The sequence below is a fragment of the Myzus persicae genome, unplaced genomic scaffold (assembly GCF_001856785.1).
Source record: "Myzus persicae strain clone G006 unplaced genomic scaffold, MPER_G0061.0, whole genome shotgun sequence".
NCBI lineage: Eukaryota > Metazoa > Arthropoda > Insecta > Hemiptera > Aphididae > Myzus > Myzus persicae.
This window is the reverse complement of record NW_019103996.1, coordinates 111283-130520: the sequence shown is the minus strand read 5'-3', so window position 1 is coordinate 130520 and position 19238 is coordinate 111283. Positions and strand designations below refer to the sequence as shown.

The 19238-nt window shown below is 28.2% G+C and overlaps 2 long non-coding RNA genes across 6 annotated transcripts in view; one reads left to right on the top strand and one right to left on the bottom strand.

The window, feature by feature from the left end:
* The window catches only part of LOC111037405, a 23489-nt gene extending 4251 nt beyond the window's left edge, over positions 1-19238 (bottom strand). The window contains exons 1-6 of one of the 2 annotated variants that reach the window (XR_002604876.1): positions 18929-19238; positions 9408-9634; positions 8695-8774; positions 5501-5794; positions 5123-5429; positions 4863-5063 (exon numbers count right to left, since the gene is read on the bottom strand). This is a non-coding gene — a long non-coding RNA (uncharacterized LOC111037405). The remainder of the gene's footprint in view (positions 1-4862; positions 5064-5122; positions 5430-5500; positions 5795-8694; positions 8775-9407; positions 9635-18928) is intronic. The other variant, XR_002604875.1, reaches the window with a different exon arrangement.
* LOC111037406 lies at positions 2601-9550 on the top strand. Of its 4 annotated transcripts, XR_002604880.1 has the most exons (6): positions 2601-3230; positions 6715-6950; positions 7074-7196; positions 7847-8103; positions 9236-9354; positions 9452-9550. It is a non-coding gene; the product is annotated as an uncharacterized LOC111037406 (long non-coding RNA). The 4 variants fall into 4 exon arrangements; XR_002604879.1 differs by lacking the exon at positions 6715-6950 and having other exon boundaries at positions 2606-3230; positions 9241-9354; XR_002604877.1 differs by lacking the exon at positions 6715-6950 and having other exon boundaries at positions 2607-3230.

The window sequence follows — 19238 nt, the reverse complement described above, 5'->3', positions numbered from 1 at the left end:
AACAGCCGCGCAAAGAGCGACGACTGGACTGGCACGTGTACACTGTATGTATAGGTCAATGAATGATTGAGTTATTTGTCGGTACCCCGGAGTAGTCATTTTCAACCGTCCATGGCATGTTATATATTATTATTATTTAGTTATTGTATGGTTAACCAGCCAGGCGTAAGAAACTGCGCACAATTGTATTTTATTAATGGAACCGGGCTAAGTCATTTTTTAATACACCCATACTCAAAGTGAGACACAAACACAATGTAATTAATGTTTGAATACAGCTGGCCTATAACTACCTACATAATCTCATTATTGCTTATTACAGTTATGGTTTTGAAAAATGTCCGCAGCATAATATGCACTATTTTATTTATTTCTAGGTACTCTGAGTCTAATCTTTTTTCTTAATGCGATGATACGGCGAACTGCCTAAACGAATATTATACATAGATCTTATACTACTAGCCAAGAACTGCGTATTTACATACGACAGCATATTACGAGCGGCGTAACAACATCTAGCAGTGATTCGGGCTATCTTTACGACGATAAACCTACACACCAATCTAAATATCTATATATTATATATCTTACCATACTACCCCCGACCCCGCACTACCATGAGTACTAGTAATCGAGTAATCAAAAAACTCCTAAAGCCCTCTATGTTGTTACGCTTTCTATATTACTCATCGCTTGTCTAGTATAACATAATTTCTATGGAATATTATTGTACTCTGACGTGCTTAACAAAAATACACGACACATTTCATTATGTTATACAATATTTTATCGTCCTGTTTTTTTACCTAGGTCCTACACTTAGGTATATTATGCTATTCGACGAGAACTACAATCGGCCGCACGCCTTTTCAGTTTTCGATGTTAAAATTAGGTACCTACTATTTATGATTTATTATTTAAGAATATCCTTTAAGAATCACTACTCGCTGTTTTAGTATTGTTATTATTTTTTTTTTCAAATGAATTTATTTAATATAATTACATCCTGGGTGATACGCAACAATAATAACGTGCGACACTATACCATTTTATTATTATTATTTATAATATAACTTATAAGCAACCTAGCGCTATAATATCGCATTGCCGAACGTCACGTCACGCACTCGCTCACATATTATAATAGTTAGACTAGGTATATTGAATATTACTATCTAAATAGGTATTATAATATTAAAATAATAATTGATAGACGAATGCCGACCGCAGGTGTAAAACAACGGGACGACGACGCGGGAATTAATCGAATACTGTGTACTGTGAATGTGTATAATATAATACAATAAATTAAAATAATACTAACAATAGGTACATATTTTCGATTGTTTTCACAAGAACGTATTATAACAATGTCGTCCATGGTCCATTATTATATTGTATTTTTGAACCAGCCGACGATGATGTTTGAGTTTTCATATTTTTTATCCATATTTTTTCGAGTTGAATGAGTATTGAGTGCAAAATGCCAATAAAAAACGTTCGTAATATTATTATAATCATATCCCTTCCGGATAAATTATATTTGATACACAACAATGTTTAAGACGTTGAAGCACGTTGCAAAACGTCTAACTTATTTGTTGAGAATACAAAATTACAAACACGCTATGTCAAAAATTAAGATTTATATTTGCATTTACCTCTAATGGGCCTATCAATTGATGTTCATCGATCGTCATAAACTCATAAAATATATTGAATACCTGTTGAATACAAGAGTTTTTTGATCATTTTTAAAATTATTATTGGACATTGTGTCGGTGGTTTCTCACAGCACAAGGATCGGATAACTTATACTACAAACTACAGGTATGAAAGATTTAAAGATCTCAATACAAAAATGACATAAGACATTAACAATCGACCTCGGTATTCAGAATCGTTTTTCAAGTTTGGAGACCAAATAATTTGTACTTACGTCCATACGAACAAAATTAGTTACTGTAGCCTTTTATTTAATATTTATTTTTAAACCGTATTTATTGCGTATACCATTTACCCATAGCCTATTTATTTTATAGGTAAACCGTGCCTAGATAACTATAATATGTCCACCTCGTTGGCAAAGAAGTGTCACCCAGAAGACCGAACTTAAATCTAATCCAACCACCATTTCTAATAGGTAAACCATATAAAATATATGTTCCACCGTTGCGGGCATAATTCGAAATCATAGGTGTACCTCAAAAATTCCCCTAGCAAAACGTGAACTGCTTATGGTACTTGCTACTTGGACAAAATGTCTTTTTTTTTACCAACGTCATTTAGGCAAAACCGTATCAACTATACATGTGAACAATTTACTGCAAGTATAAAGGATGGGTACCATGTTTTTAATATTATATATTCTGGGGCTTATATTAATAGCAATACATTTTTATTTTATTCTACAAGTTTGATTGTATATTAGGTGTACTACTGCAGACACGATAGAATATTAAAAAAATATTAATGAATATATAGTAAAATGTTAAATTTAAAAATTAAAAAAATGCATGAAGAAATTCACATATTAATTACTATCGAATAATTAATGTATTAAATAGTATATGCCATAATTATACAAATCTTACTTGTCAAACGTATTTTACCCAACACATAGGTACCTATTAATGGTATTATCTTAATTTAAAAAATTGAAAAAAGGGCAAATTTCAAAATGTATAAGTCCGTGTACGATAATAGTCATTCTCTTTAATTTCGAAACTAATGATTTGACTAGTATTGGTGGTGGTAGGTACTGATAGCCGGGCCTCATAAAAAGCCGTTGCGGAATTACGGGCTATGGCACATAATATAACGGTGAAAACGTAGTCGTTCGGAACGGGGTAGTCGATAAGTGCCTATATCTACGCATGAGACATTAGGTATTATATATAGGTACATAGGTGAGGAAAAAATAATAATTTATAATTATTAATAATGTGTCATATTGCGCAATGCGTCGAGCCGTCGACAAAATGAATATTAACATTTAATTATTATTATAATACGCCGTATCCATCGTGATAAGCGATTTTTTAACCGAAAACATCGCGGCCTTGATTCACGCTAATATTGTGAGCGTGCAAGCAGTATAATTGTTTATTCATCGTGCCATCAAATTCATATAATAATATTATTATGTAGGTAATACATATATCGCTTGCGTTGGTAGGTATTTTGTGTCTGGACGCATGCGGTACGGCAGCGAACGTTTTGTATATAATGTAAGTACTATATTATTATTGTACGTGTACTACCTACAGTGCATGCGTATTATGATTATTATTGTGCATGTATAAATGATATGTGTGTATATTATACATATTTTATATTAGGTTTATTGTTTGGTGTATAAATAAAAACTGAACAATAGTTGTTGGTTGTACATACAACCAACAAAAAACCTGTCACGTTTATATTAACCTACCTAATTGCTATAGGATACGCGAATAAACCACCGACGCCCGCGCAATAACATTCTCTTATAGTCTTATGTATACAGGACGATTCATGGTTATCACGAAAGAGAATCATCTTCTATGTTATTATTACCAACATTTTAATATTTTTAAGAAACATTTTTTACACAATTTGCAATTATTACAATACACAACTTTTTGGGGGATGGGGGGGGGGGTCAATTAAAATTTGTATTTATTTTTTACCTTTTTCAAATGCGATGACAGGTTTTAATATAATATTCTAAAATGGATAATTTTTCTAATGGTTTGCCTACCCAAAAATTAGACTTTTCGACTTCGTAATTAATTATAGTTATAACTTATTAGTAAGTACAAAAAATTCAGGTTCATGTCTCATCAGTAGCGTAGCTGGAGCTTAATCTTGAGGGGGTTAGGTTTAAGGCTTTAGGCTATTTAAAAATTGTAATACACCACAAAATATTGAGAGGAATTCAACTTTTTCCAATTATTATTTTTAACCATTTATTAAAGTATTATTTAATTAGTTTAAAGTTACCATTTATTTGCTGTTATACAAAATTATGATATACATATTATCACGTATAAAGTCTATAAAGGCATGAATAACAGTCCAATGCACTAGAGTCCATGATTTGTTATAATACAAATATTTTTAAAAAATGAATGTGCATATTATATATGTACATATAATTGTACAAATAATCTGAAAAAAAATATTTACAACAATTTTCAATGAGACAGACTCTTAAGTTAAGATGGCTCTTGGGTGGAGAGTATAATAGACCAACATTTTGTCGTGGTCCCACTCTGCCCTCTCCGCATACCACTCATAAAAATTGATTGTAAATAATTGTGTATTATTCTTAGTAAAATATTCCACTTTTGAATATTGAATAGGTATGATTTAAAAATGTATGTTGTTATTTAAAAAGTAGTCAACATAAAAAATATTAAAAATAAAAAATTTTTTCAAAATCGTTGTGGCGTCTTGCTTTCAAAATTATACAAATATATATTTTTAACATCGCTACAATGACTGATCAAAATTATTGATGAAGGATAAAATAATCACCCTGAATGGCTGTATATTTTATATACTCTAGGTATGTTATTATATATTGTTTACACTCGCATATAAATACACCTATACATAATATATGACGATGAATGATGATATGTGATGATATGTATGTGTAAATTAGCTTTGTACATATTATATATTATACACAATATACGGATACACATACGTAGTCTTCATGTCGATATACGGTGGTATATGCATCTCGACAAGTGACAACCTTGTACTGCTTCATACGCGTTTAATAATAATAATAATAAATATAAAAGGAATTCTAATATTATACTATATATACTAGGACACTAGGTACATTAATAAAAAATGATAGTAGTTACTAGATACTATAGATTGTATGTTCCAACTCCAAATGTTTCAATTTGCAGAGAAGTCAAAACAGTTCAATTAGGTCAATTCTTCTTTTAGGGCAATTCAGATGTCCCCTCGTGATCGCAAAATGTATTCATAGTCATAGAGATTCTTTCCAAGCAGGAGTATCACCCTTGACCCCAATAGAGATTGATCTTTTTTTTATTTGCCTGTATAGGAGACAAAACATAATAAATAATTATTTGGTGACTTTTTTCTATATACCTACCTATTGCTTCTATATTTTGTGTTAATGGTAAGTCTTATTAACATTTCAAGCGTGAGCTTCATTCAATTTCGACATCCTCGAATTTACAGCAGTATTCGCTTGTATACAAATGTTTACTGGTGACTGTCACTTGAAGTCCAAGGAAGAGTTTGCTCAGTCTTAACTGTGTGGCTTTGCCGTACAGTCCGTATACATTTTTTTTTTGTCTGAACACAGTTCGGTCTTCGGTGGACGTATTTATCCACATTACTAAGCAGCGTCCCCTTAGCCTTCACTATGAATTTAAATATCTATTTTTTTGTTGTCTCTATAAATCGTAATTAAATTTGTATTAACCGAAATTCTAACATAATTATTATTAATTACATATATATTTACATCGTATTTTCGGCAAATATTATTGACTGCAAACGACTTGCTTTTAAAGGGATCTCTATAGTCTATACGACAATACGAAGAGTAGTAGATACACCATACACTGCTAGTACGACTGTACGAGTTGTGTGATTGTTTGCTTAATAACTAGTTAATTATCGTTGGTGTGAAATATACATGCACGCCTATCATTACGTGTAAGTTCCACACTCATAATATGTCACTATATCGTATGAAGCTTCTTTTTACCAATCATACAGTGGGTTGATTTGTTGGACAAGACATCTAGAGTTATAGCTGAAAATAGATTTTAAATTGCTTAACATTACATCGAATTTTTTGTTTTTTGTAGTTTTTACTATTTTAACCAATTTGTATACTTGACGGAAAAAAAATTATTATTTGTTATTTATACAATGATTTTAAGAAAAAAGAGTGGGTAGAAATTTAAAAATGAAGAAAAATTCAGTTAAGTAAAGTTAAAAAGTAAAGTTGTTGACAAATTTAAATCTGTAAAATGTGACTTGTGGCTGAGTAAAAAATTATGTAGTAAAAATAAAGTCACTTATATTTTGGCAATTAGCATCATTTTCATCTGTACCTACCTATAGGCTATAGTTGTAAGTACAATTTATAAAATAAAATATAACTGATGAAAATAATTTTCATTTATTTTTAAAAACCCTACCAATTCTTAAAAACCAAAATAGAAAAAAGCAATAAAGCACTACGTTTTATAAGACATCGTTGTATTTACTTATTGCCGGTATACATTTTAAAATTCAATGAGAAACAGTAAATAACATGATGTTTTATAAAAAAAAGCTATTCATGAAATATTTTGAATTTTAAAAACACACACTAATTCTTTAAGCACAAAATTAAAATATATTGCTAGAATAATATAAACAATCAAAATTTATTGATAGAAATAAGTTGGTAGGTACCTATATGGCTATATGGAATTATTATTTAAAAAAATATATACCTTTAATTTACAAGGTACAACTATAATGTTGACTTGTTGAGTAGAATGCTTCGTTTACAAACATAGAATATATTTTTTACAGTAATAAATACTTAGAATTTTTTTTAACCTTGGTTAAAAGCAGTAAAGAATACCTAAATAGTATGGTAAAAAATATATTTTTATTATTCAAAAAAATCAAATTTGTACTTATGAATTACCGTTAACAAAATACTTCCATAAATTTCAGCAGTCACCTATAAATTTGGAAGACAATTTTTTCTAAAGGACTACATTTTTTGGTTACTCGCTGAACACAAAATGAACTACATAATTGCGACCGTATGCACTCGAATGCATGTCGCGTGGGTGGTAGGATATATCGTAGAGGACGTTTTTATGTGTGGTGTATAAGTAAACACAATATGTAAGCAAGGGGGCTTTTTACTATACTTTCTACTTTTCAACTGCTTTTGCAGCGTACGAGTAAGTAAATATTTTATAATGTACATGCAAATAATTATCGAGTTTGATATTGTTCAAATATTATTCGTCTATAGACTAAGAGAGTTCCATTTTATACAATATATTATATTTTTTATTTTATAGTTTTATACGCTGAACTCAACCCAATACGTTTTTCGAAGTAATAATGTAGCATAATATGGTCTGCTAAATGATGAAAAAAAAAATGCTAATATGCCAACAACTTACTTGCGAATAATAGTCGAGGTAATTTTCTTTTAATATTATTTGTCTAGATTTTATATGGTATTCGTGAGAAATATTAAATTTTATGATATGCACGTAACCCAATACGATAAACAAAAGAAGCCATTTTTTCCCTGTGCAGAGAATTGAATTAATTTGCAGACGTCTTAAATTACGAAACTCGCGGAAGTGATCGTATCTATATAGACCAAGGGGAAACAAATAATAACGTGCAGAACTAGTGTAATGGAATAAGAATTGACAGTATATTGTTAATACAATTTCATATTCAATTTATTAAGTAACATCTATGCACAGAGTCAGTAGGTACTTAATAGATATATATTTATAAGAGAGAGAGAGAGAGAATCTGTGAATTGTGAATTTGACATTGCATTGAAATATTTAATGTAGATACTTGTAATATATAATATGTACACTTATCTTATTTTCTTATGTTCACTGAATAAATACAAACATAATATCATATAAATCTAATCAATTTAAATATTTTAATTTAAGTTTGTCAAATTCTAATGGTCAGTAAAAAAAACAGTTTCTAATTTTAACAGTTCCCATATCTAAATATACATATAGGCAACCTTTTGTACTACCTTAATACCTTATACGTTAATAATACAGAATACATACCGACGAATTAATTTTTTTAGACATCACTTTGCAGAGTGCAGACTATTTTGCTCTAATGATCTAAGCTCTTACGCAGTTACACTGCACAAAACGTGAAGTACACGAATATTTCAACACACACATACATATTTCTCATTTGTTGTCATCAGAGAAATATAATCACAGGTTAATAGGTACCAGGTACCTGCATTATCATACTGATGAATCAAGAAACAATATTTCCTTTTATTCACACCATTCTCTATTCTTGGTTCAGCATTAACGGTAACTATAGTAGGTAAGTACAATACTAAACCTAAACACTACAGTACTATTATAAGTTATAACATTAATAATGATTCAAAGAAATTAGTGTACTTTAACAGTATATGTCGTTTCTGTTTTTTTGTAAATTTAAATCTCTACAAATCTTTGCTACGATTTTGTCGTTGGAAGATTTGTGATTCAGTACATTGAAAAATACTATATCGCTTACACACAGTCCATTATCAGTGTCCAGTGCTAAATATTTAAAATGTTTAATTACTCATGAGATTCAAAACTCTGATCGGTTAACACAGTTGGAGGAAATTTAATTGAAATAGAAAAATTAAAAAATAAGATCTCCAAAAATTTTCTTGAAAATACCTACCATTTTTTTAGTTTTTATACATTGTAATTTTATTTGAATTTGTATAATCTACATTAGTTAATAAATTACAAAAAACAAAACAAATGTGTCCTAAACGTTGTTATAAATTTAATCTGTTGGTTAGCTGTCTTTATAATAATTAACGATGAATGCAGTATTTAAAATACCGAATGTAAGTTGTAACATAACATAATTTAATGATTTATACTCGAATTCTAATTTCAATAATGTACTCACACAGTCATACATACGTTAATAAAACTAATAACCGAGAATAGCAACTTCGTATTGAAGAGGTCTTGATGAATTTTTCACGGCTAGAAAAACAGAGACAAAATTAGTTCATTATTTTTAACAGAAATGTGATACGGACTGAATACGACAATAACTAATTCAAGTTAATAATCCAATTTATAATTTTAAATATACTGGGATTTTTTGTTTATTACCCCTTTCCCCTCCTTCAAAGTATCAACTAGATCGAATTTTCTACCTGAAATCATTCTCAAAGTTGAAGTTATAGTGTTACTAAAGGTGATGTCAGGCAAAAAAAACACATCACCCTAAAAAGTAAAACTGTAATACTTTCATCGCTCTGCTCACGTAGGGTCGCGGGTTCAATTTTTCTTCACGCAGTGTGTTAGTTTTTACTATGAAATATTTACTACAAAATCGTACCAAGACTTTGGTTTTAAAATAATGTGTCCATTTTATTTTTTATATTTTATTCTTTATGTTATACCAATTTACATTAAAATAAGTTTATATTTTCATTTAGCACAGCATTGAAGATTGTAATCTGAACACAAATAATTATTGTACTAATTTATAAGTATCCAATAGTAGTTCTAATGAAAATTAACGGTGAATATTATGTAAAAAAAAGTGTAAAGAAATGTAAGTATGAGTAGTATTGCAATAAGCGTAGTGTCGTATATAAAAATACTCACCGTGTATTACTTATTTATACAGTATAAATAATTATTGTTTTCAGTGTTTTTACGTTTTGCAATACGTTAAGTTACTGAGTATGTATGTTCCGTTTTGCATGTACAGGTGGCTGGAAAGATATAGTCCTAAATCGTGACATGATCATCGTTGTCACGACATATGGCTCCCAGCGTCGTGGAAATCGAATTGATCGTCGCGAAGTTAAGAAGTGTGAGTCTTGTGTAAACTGGTATAAAATAATAAAAAATATTTAGTACCTAATACTAACACTGGTGATTGTGCAATTTCAGTATTGTATTAATAAAAAAAAAAACAAACATTTCATCAACCGATTTTTTTTATTCAACGAGCTACGAGTTATTATTATTTTGTTGGATCTACAAAAGCCAAAAAAAAAAAATATATAATAAATAAATTCAATATTTTGAAAAATATATTACGAAATTGATTCTGCACAAATGTAGTTTCGTGCCAGCCGACAGGCCAATAAAACATAGAAACCACATATCCCATCTACCATCACACGTAATGACGTTTCTATCCTTATTATAGGAGTCTAGTCACGTTTGTGCTTGTATATCGATCGCTTTGATGCAATATATATATTATATACCTATACCGGCTATACCCATCTCCAGCCAATAATTTCAAACTCGAAAATAATACAGACCTTTCGTATTTGACTAAGTCGCCCATAAACAGCAATTGCATAATTTGAAACATTTGACAATAATAAGCCAAAAAGTAATTTTACCAAATATCCAAATTCAGAATATAAATATTACAATATATTCAACCCATTTCTTGGCATAATAATATAAAATGATATGTGATGCAGCAATAGTATAGTGCAATAAATTATTATCTGCCCTCTGTCAGGTAGGCTTTAATATTGTAAAATGCTATAATATTATATAGATCCAACTTGGTTCTATGAACTGTTCGTATAGAACTTTCTGTGGTCATCCCTCATGCGTCCCGAATTCAAAATCAAGAATCGATATGTACTTTATATACATGGTAGGTCGTAGGTACCTACGTGGCTACGTCGTCATGTCATGTTGATATAAATTGGTGCGTGTATATACAATATTGAACTGTACATTTATTATTATACATAGTTAATACATAAAATATTACATTATAATATACTATTATTGTGTAATGTAAAATGTCAATATATTGACAATGTCATATTGTCATACCACGCAAATGTAGGCGGTTTTGTTCTGTTGTTTTTATAGTATTATCTGACATTTTTAGCCGTCCTGTCGACGCCCCAAAATAATTAAAATTAAAAACTTTATTGCATCCTAACGTTGAAATTAAATTCACCTTAATAATAAATTTAATAAGGTTTTATTTTATTTTTAACATGATAAAATGTTAAAAACTAGTATTAGATAATGGTAGTTTCCTATATATAGCAGTACTGTATAAGTAGTGGTACTAGTTACCATATATAGTTACTATTTACTGCTATGAAAGTTTGAAGATATAATTTCTTTTTTATTCTTGGTCGTAAAATGTGTATGATCGATAAAAATATAAAATCATATTTAAGTTTTAGTTGCCTTAAGTAAAATATGTAGGTAATTTAGAGAACTTTTTGAGACTTAAATCGTATATTTTAACTCTGAAGTAAGTTAAGAAAAAACCAGGTATTGATTTTTAACTTGGAAACGATAATGAATACAGAATAATACCATACAATATGGTCCATAAGCAATACCCCTGCTTTGATTTAATGATAATGGGTATGCAATTTATTTAATCCTACGTTCCTACGTATAGTATAATCATATACTATGAAGTTGAAGTACACCAGTACCTACAGCTACGTCTACATGCCTATGTTAATGTTATTTGCGTACTATAAATTATTATTAGTATTCTATGTTAATGCATGTATATGTGTTCTACCTTGTGCATAATATACGTATCGGCATATAGATATAGGACACGTGCAAACAAGAAATTATTGGGTACGCTTCTTTTTATATTAATAACCTTATCCATTAAACACACATTGACCGCGTCGCATAAAAACGTCTGTGCAGTACACAACAATAAATTCCACTCGCCGCCCAGTCAGACGCAACAGAAGAACCATTATAATAATATTAATTATTATAATACCCACTCATGACTCATTGGCACGTGGTACATCATAGTAATATATTATATGGGGTGTTTTTTTTAACGTAATTACCCAAAATAATAACTGTATAATACCTACACATTTTAGGTTCTAAAAGGAGCAATAAATGTATTGATGTATAAATGACATGTGTTTTTTTTCATTATTATTATTTGTGTCTATATACTATATACACAATAAGTAATCTAAATAATGCTTCGATTTTAAACTTCAGTATCTTTTCCCGTGGGATGTTATTTCTGGATATTTCCAAGTAGTTTTCAAAAGCACCGGGAAAAATAAAGAAAATGTAAGAAAAACATATACATAAATAAAATTATAAAATATCCTAGGCCGTCAAACCGTCTCCCTCTCAGAATCGTTTTTCGTATACAAGGATATTATATAATAGAATTCAAATTTAACACTATCCATTACTTATCCATTACCACTTATAATCTATTGTACAGCAGAGCGTCACCCACCTATCCGGCTTTTCCACGTGACATTTATATTTTAAAAATTAAAAAATAAACAGATAGGTGTCATTATTTTTGTACAATTGACAATTATGTCCAGTTTGACGTGTAGTAGTAGATAATGGATACAATTTATAAAAATTGGTACCTATGTATGGTACCTAATACCAGATCGCCCCATGAACTTTTATGTTATAAAAAAGTTATATTATCTAATATTTTTTAGCAAAATAATTTAGATTTTTGTACTGTTTGTTATTTATATTCCCAACTGGAAATTTGGACTTATCCAGATGAACCGATGCTCTTACTTCTAATACTTCATGAACCGACCATTCGGTCTGTCAGCGATTACATGCTAATAATTAATATGTACATTGTGCATAAACGCATAGTAAATTACATAATCACAAAACAAGTGTGTTATAGTTCAATAATTATTTATTATTCATACTAAGTAATTACAAAATAATAAATAAATACTTATTCAACTATAAGTCAATTCTAACTTATTACAACACAAAGTTATCTGAAATGATAAAATAAATAAATAAACAAATGTTGTCATATTTCCACTCAATATAAAATGTAATAGGTATAGAATATACATTTATATTCTGCGGTATTTCTGTTGCCTCAAATTAGATGAGACGATAATCCTTCAAAGGCCTACTTAGTGACACAGAATACGCAGAAAATTAACACGAAGAAAAATATACTTCTATATTTACCTGCGTAATATTAAAAACTAATCATAGTTATAACTTATAATAATAATAATTTTAGTGAGACCTTCCTTCAAAATTCGTCAAAAATGGGAAGATGTTCATTGTTCATATTGTATTATAATTAAAAATTCCTATAGTAAATTATTGATATTTTTTATACGATTATACCTACCTAAGATATTTAATTTAAAAAATGGTTGAGTGCATAGTTATAAAAGTATTTTTTATCAAAGTCTGAAGTTTAGATATTCTCAAAATAACATAATATTATCATGAGTAAAATAACGATTTCTCAACAAACTACTTTCTTATTTTGTTTTAATTCTAAAACGAATGACTATAGATAGGACGATAGGTTGTTGTAATTTTCACTAAATAGCTGTATTATTAATTTTTATACCTACAATCTAATTGATAATATGGCGTATAATTTTCAACATGTTTTCGCTCTTTTTGAGCTATTCATTAAAATTTGACATTTTCGATTTTTTGGTTTTTGTCCTATAAAATATAGGTAAAATTAACGATAAAAAAATGTTCAAGTGGTAAAACAGTACAAAAATTTAGTAAAAGGTCCCTTATAAGTTATTATAGCCATTTATAATTTTTTTATGATACATAGGTAAATATGTTTTGTAAACTTTTGAAATTTTAATTTTAATAAAATTGGTCGAAATCAAGAAATGCACAAATTTTTTTGGTTAAAAATGTATCAATTTTCGAATATGTAGGTTGGAACTAACAATGCTGAGGCTTGGAAATTTATACAAGGTTCCTTATAAAGAGTTCATAATCATAAAAAATCTATGACCTAATAAACTTGATATTTTAACAGGAATTTGAAGTTAAAATTTGGTCAAAATAAGATACCTATATTTAAATGAAAGATAACGATTTTAGTTTTTTTGTTGAAAATCATAAATACTTTTCGTGGAGATTTGAAACTTTTTAGATGAGACATTTTCAACATTTATATTAATTGCATATCATTTATTATCTGTTTATACTTTATACCTTATTTTTATTATTTAGTAAAACAACTTACTATTATAATTAGTATCAAAACTTATATTTATATGATAATAAGGTGATAGACCGTTCCTGCCCGGCGAGTCGTTGTTCGCGGGTATGCAATGATTTATCACTGAATTAAAATGTGATACATTCATTACACTGAAATACTTATAGTGACAAGGGACAATCAACACCTACTTTATAGTAGAAAGTTACAGCCCGATTTTGTATACTAAATTGTTTTGTTTTTTTTGGCTTTATAATAGTTTAACTGCAGTATTGAAAAAATCTAAGACGGTAGAACATTTAATTGATATCTACAAATTATAATTTTAAGTTGAAATACCTGAAATAATATTTGAGAGCACTGACTACTGTGTCCAGACCTCCAGACTTGCACAATAAAATATACTTATATGCAATATCCATATAAATATAGCTATTATTTGTACTCTGGTTGTTTAAGCCCAAACGGTTAAGTAAATTATGTGTATAACCGTATAGGTAAACATTGTTATGAGTTTATGACTAAAGACAGGATTTTTGTGTATTCATAAGTCATAATTTATGACTTATGAATACATAATAGTAGGGAATACATTTTGTGAGTGTATATTGCTATTATTTTTGATTGATTTAAATTGTCCAGTGACTGGTTTGATTATCTCGCAAGGCTATACAATATTATACAGTGAGCATTGAGAAATATATACAATAAATAATAATACAATATAATATGCTATATGTATTTATATATTATACTATTATATGCATATATACATAATTTATAGATATATAGCCTACAATTTAGTATTTACTCCCATGTATATACATATATATATATCTATATCTTGAAATATTTTCTTTTTTCTTTTTTTTCCGTCTTTATAGAAGCAAGCTAACACATAAGATAATATAGTATTGCTTTGTCTGAAGTTCTCCCAAATATAGGTAAGAGACTTTTTTGACATGAATTGCCTCCGAGTGTTTTTGAACGAAATTCGAGTGTATCCAAATGATTAACTCGAATTGCCTCCCTAGCATACCTAGATTATTAATTGATACATCGCTAGTTATGCGTGTACTACTTACTGATAATATTATCGATTTCCGTTATGTTAAAAACAGGAAACATTATTTCCTAGACAGATTAATTTGTCGAATGCAATCATCTCATTGATCACTGATCAGCTAAAGATTAGTTGACTATCGTATTCACTATTCAATACCACCGGTTTAACAATCAGTTCTGTTTGCTAGACCAAAATTTAAATATCAAATGTAATTTGAACGATACTCGGTGAATTATACACTTTAGCTATCGAGACGATTTCAGTACAAGATAGTCACTTCTTAAAATAGGAGGCAATTCTATTGAATGAACATTTTTAAATCTGGAGGCAATCCGAGTAACCTATTTTTAAGAAAAAATTAGAGAGAGCCAACTCAAGGGTTAGATAGGCGCAGATCCAGCTTACACTAACGGGAAGGGTGGAATATAAATATGTATACATGTTTACTATTTAAGTACCTACTGGTAAATATGAATGAATATTATATTATATCATGGAGGCGGGCTGGATCAACTATTCGGCAGGGAAAATCTATAATTTGACCGGCCTTTGGTCATTTCGCTATCACAAAATGTGAAAACTTAAATATAGGTAGGTACCTAAAGTAAAAAATTCACTTTTATGAATCAAGAACTTTACATTGGCCTCAAAAAAGTATGCATCAGTAAGCAATCATCCGATTAACCCATAAATAGTATATTATATTTTTTTGTTGTGTATAATAAATTACGTAATATTAATTATTGAGTAAATACTTAACTAATTGTAGTAACAAAGTTTAAATAAAAAAAAAGGGTAAAAACTTGAGAGACGTGGATATAGTTATCTTTATCAATTAGAAAAATCCAGTCCACCCCTCATTATATATATATATATATATATACATGCAATAGTAATTTCTTATTAATTATTATGAATAGGTACTTATTTTTCACAAACTACATTGAATGTCTTTATCGAATTATTTACAATTTAAAATTACCCTTTTACTATAAAATAGCTTTTAAACATTTCACAATACGTATACCTAGTAATTAATATTAACTTAGCAACATTTTATAATTTGTAATAATTGTCAGAATTGTATAAGTAATAGACTAAATTCAACATCTATTTTTTTTATTTAAGGTAAAACCACTATTATCCTTAGTATCTGCATTAAGTTTAGAAACTACTAATTCTTCCTAATTTAGATTCAGACTCGTCAACATTATCAAAAGAGACAACTGCTGAAGAATTTTCAGTTCTAGAAAAAGATGGATTTATTAGATTTACTTTAAAAATAATAAGTTAGCAACACCACTTAATATAGGTACTCCATATGTACAATGTGTTTAACACTATTAAAGGATAAAGGGGAATGACCATGCTTGGCGAATCACCCTATATTATAAATGTTTTTATCAGGCTCTTCTTTAATACAGATTGGATCCACACCTGGGTCAAGATCTTTAATTGTCAGTATATTATGTTATAATAGGCACTGATCCAAGATTCCGATTTGGGTTACGAGTATAAAGTGTACCAACAAAGTATATCAAAACAACATAAAGCATACAAAAAAAAATTGTGAAAAAAATTAATTAAATAATTCAAAATTTTTAGAGTAGAAACAGGACATATTTAATGACTCGAAAAATAAGAACCTAAATCTCAAAAAATACACACATAATTAGAATTTATGTTTATTATTCCCCTTGAGATTCGAGTTATCGATACTCGATAGTAATTAAAATTTATTTGCTAAAATAAAAATAAAAAATAATATTTTATTATTTTATTTATTTTTGCTATTTGTTTTTTCTCGATGATTATAATAATTATTTATTTTTCTATATATTATTAGATATCCGGGGCATCCCTAGGCAGTATTCAATGGAACGGGGAGGGGATGAACTTATAAATTAAAATTTTGATCATTATTATTTTTCCGACAGTGAGAGTAATTTTATACATTAAAAATTGTTATTCCCCTTGGGGTCTCACCTGTTAGATATTCTTTTATTAATTGTATCATCAATTTAGCTGTATTGCCTGTATTATATTGACAAGTAATTGATATTATTAAAAAATTAATGTCGTTTGAAACTCGGGATTTCATGAGAATATAACTTGCAAGAATAAATAAAATAGTAGGTGTGTAATTTTTGTTAAATAATATTATCAAATACAACAATTCAAATATTTCAATACACTATAATAATTAGTAATATAATATCAAATAACTAATAGAATAAATAATTATAATTATTGTCAAAAAACACTTTTATAAATAAATGAAATATGTATTATTATAATAGTATTAAGATATTAGGTATTGTAAAAAGATATATTATATGATAAAATAATACATAATAAAATAAATAATTATTAATATCGTGTCTTAAAATGTGCATTCTATAGTTTTCATAATTTAAAAATAGTATTTCTAAAGGGTCTAACTGCCGTTGTTGGTTGGTCTCTATGAAAACTGCAAAAGAAAATCGCGGATTGCGGAAAAAATGAATAATTCAAAACGGGTTTCCCTTTACAAAGAGCCTAGGATTTTCATGAAAAAACTTATTTCTTAAAAGGCCTAGGACATAATTAATATGTTCAGGTACATTACATAAAATAAAAAATTCATGGCAAGTTATTTAACACAAGTTGTATAACTATTTAGATACTATTTATTTTATAATATGTTAAACATGAGTACCTTTAAGTATTTTGCTAAAGATGAATACTTAATAATAAAAAGCTTCTTTATTCTATAAACCAAATAACCAATAAATAAGCAGAAGGTATGAATGACAAAATGTTCTTATTTTCTTATTCATGAAAATCAAAAATACCTACTTTCATAATTATTAACACCCATATTTTTTTGTTTTGACTGTAATATTTATGAAAAAAAATGACGTATCTTTAGATTTATTAATGCATAGTTTGCACCTCGGTTTTGCACTTTGTATACAATACTATAGTTATTAATTCGTGATACATATTAAATATTTTGTAAGACAAAAAAAACATTCAAATGTTTATATTTAGTATAATAGTCTATTTACTATTATTTGTTTTTAAAAATACATTTCAAGCACTACTGCACTAGTTTTAATCCAATTATGTCCCTATTTACGCACTACAAAATTCGGCACCTATAGTCGTCGTAAAAATTAGCAGTTTTTGTAAGTGACTTTGCCAAAACAAATATAGCTATAGCTATATTTGCCAGAACATGACGATTTATTTAGAAGCAAGATAATATTTTTATCTACCTACTATACGATAATATTAATAATAATAACATGTTATTTAGTATTTATCCATAATAGGTATATTATTAATATTTTAATGAACGAAAAACAAAACAATTATAATAAATCCGAGCAATTTGTACATATTATTTTATCCTTATTATAGTGCTGTATAGTAATCTGCAATAATTAAGATGATTATTTCCATACCTAAATATAGCGTGCAGTGACGCATTGAATTATTATAATCGTTTTACGACTTAACGTATTATTAGTTACATTTAATTAATAATTATTAACCAATAAAATCATTCATGCGTAGAAATCCAAACAGGATTGAAAGTTACCTACCTATATATTATATATTTACGTAAAAGTATTTAGTAGGTATATAGATTAGGTATAGGTAGTTGTATAGGTAGGTACGTATAGCAGGTCTGAACTAGGTAACTATTAGTTTACATAATATAGTAATTTTTTTGTTTTGAATTAAATTAAATGGTACTTATGTGGCTATGTATAATATATATAAATATAAGATAGTAAATGTATGTCTGTTACATAGGTATAATATAAACATGGCATAACTATGCGGCTATGCCTATATGGCTATATATATGCTACTATTGTACCTGGTATATTCTCTAACTAAATGCGAGTTATGAACAACCTTCCTTAGCTTAGAATTAATGTATAATAAGTTTAAGTGAAACGAATAATGATCATTTATCATTATAATTATATGTGTATCCACTATCCACTGTCTTATCTTTTTCGAAAAAATAATTAAAATTAAAATCTCTTAATAATAAATTATAATATTATTATAATATTGGTAGGTACCTACCTAGTTGTTATGTTATAAGACTCATGTTTGTGTAGATTTGACTATGATATACACACGAATATTATTTTAAAATGTTATGAAATGAAAAGAAAATATTTTTTAGTACTCAACTGTAAACGCATTAATAGAAATTCATAAATCTATACATACGTCTTACATAAACGCTATGTCTAACTGTGTACGGTACGGCCTGGCAGTATTATTATATATACATAATATTATATATTATCTACTTAGTTGTAATATCTTATCGTAATAATTTTGTCAGAAATCGAATTCCATAATAACAGTTGTCGCCTACTCACAAAAT